Raw genomic sequence first — 2018 nt, 5'->3', positions numbered from 1 at the left:
AAGACTCGGACACGACTGAGCGACTGAACTGAACTGAACTGTAGACCATACTTGCCAAGATACTGAGGTAATCCACGGAAGTAAATCATTGTTTTTATTTTTATTTTTATTTTATTTTATTTTTTTTTTCCATTTATTTTTATTAGTTGGAGGCTAATTACTTTACAACATTGCAGTGGTTTTTGTCATAAATTGAAATGAATTAGCCATGGATTTACATGTATTCCCCATCCCGGTCCCCCCTCCCACCTCCCAATGACTTATTCAGAAACAAATGTTCTGGAATTCCCCTTGCTCTTGGTGTTGATAAAATATATCCTATAGTTCCTATATTATTCCAGGGTATTCAGTACAATATTTAGGTAAAAAATAAAAATGAATTTGTATAAGTCTCAGATTATATGCTTCAAAATCAAGATATTCAAATTTTGTTTTACCATTCATGACAGAGAATCTAGCAATTATGAAATATACAGTAATTTACTTATTCTTATTCATCATGAATAATCAATAGTAACTTTAGAACACATAAACATGTTGAACTCAGATACATAATGTATGGATTCACTAGTTTCATAAATTCTGAAAAGTAAAGTATTTATGAGGTGACTGTCACTGTAAAATTATATATTTTATATAATGCAATGGCACCTACTAAGTTAAAACAGTAGTTATATATATGTATGTGTGTGTGTGTGGTTTGGCAAATCAATAATCATAGCTACTCATCAACTCACTAAATGCATTTGCTCAAGATTGCCTTTTACAGAACTTGCTAATGGTCTAACACTCAATAGAGGGTCATACAAAGGTGAAGTGACAAGAGAAAGTCATAAATGGACTTGCAAATGGATATTGGGTAATACTGAAGTGTACCTAGAGTTTTATTCTTTAACTTTATATTATAAGCCATTCTACTTTTAACAGACACAAAAAGACAGGTTTAGATGGCATTGGTAGCATTTTACTTATAGTTAACGAACCAACACAGAAGCAAAACCACCAAATCAAAAAAGTACAGGGCGAAAAAGGGGATTTTATATTCTACACTTAGAGAAAAAAAGGCAAAATTTGGACAGGGTTTAATTTTATTAATGAAACAAAAGACCAAATGGAGATTTCTCAATATCTCCTGATTAGAATAAAGATTCAAAGTATTTTGAGCAGTTTGGGCTGACAGTTGCTTAGCACAGACTGAAAACTAAAACCTGTTCTCTCCCTTAGGAGGGAATGAGTTAGACCACACATCTAATACCCCCAACTTTTCTGAGGAAACACCCAAAAGATTGTCGTCTGTCTTTTCTCTTCTGGAGTACTGACAGATTTAGGAAGCTATACTACCTTCAATACTATTTCAATATTCTACATTTAATAATAGAGCATTTGAACAGATAATCAGTAAGGAAACAATAGACTTGAACAATATCATATAGCAAATAGACCTAAAAGACATATGTAGAACATTCCACACAGAATGAGCAGAATATATTTTTATTCTTAAGAACTTTCTCCAGGATAGAACACATGTTAGTTCACAAAATATGTCTTAACAAAAATAAAATTAAAAACAAATGCCAATTATCTTTTCAGACCATAATGAAATGAAATTAGAAATCAAAAGCAGAAGATAATTGAATGTTTTTTAAATATTTGAAAATTAAACAAAATAGTTCAGAATAACCAATGGGTCAAAAACATAAATAAAAAGGAAAATTAGAAAATATCTTGAAATAAACAAAAACAAAATCACAATATATAAAACCTATGGATACAACAAATAGCACTAAAATAGCAGTTTATAGTGATAGGACCTATATTAAAAAGCATATATATATATATATATATATATATATATATATAATTGCACCTTAAGGAAATAGGAAAAGAAGAATACACTATTCCAAAAGTTACCAAAAAGAAAGGGATAGCAAATATTAAAGAAAAATAAACAAAACTAGAAAAAAAATCAACAAATTTGAGTTTATTTTTTAAAAGATAAAATTGAAAATATTTAGCAG

This window comes from Odocoileus virginianus, unplaced genomic scaffold (genome assembly GCF_023699985.2).
Source record: "Odocoileus virginianus isolate 20LAN1187 ecotype Illinois unplaced genomic scaffold, Ovbor_1.2 Unplaced_Contig_43, whole genome shotgun sequence".
Lineage (NCBI taxonomy): Eukaryota > Metazoa > Chordata > Mammalia > Artiodactyla > Cervidae > Odocoileus > Odocoileus virginianus.
Note: the sequence above shows the minus strand (reverse complement) of the source record.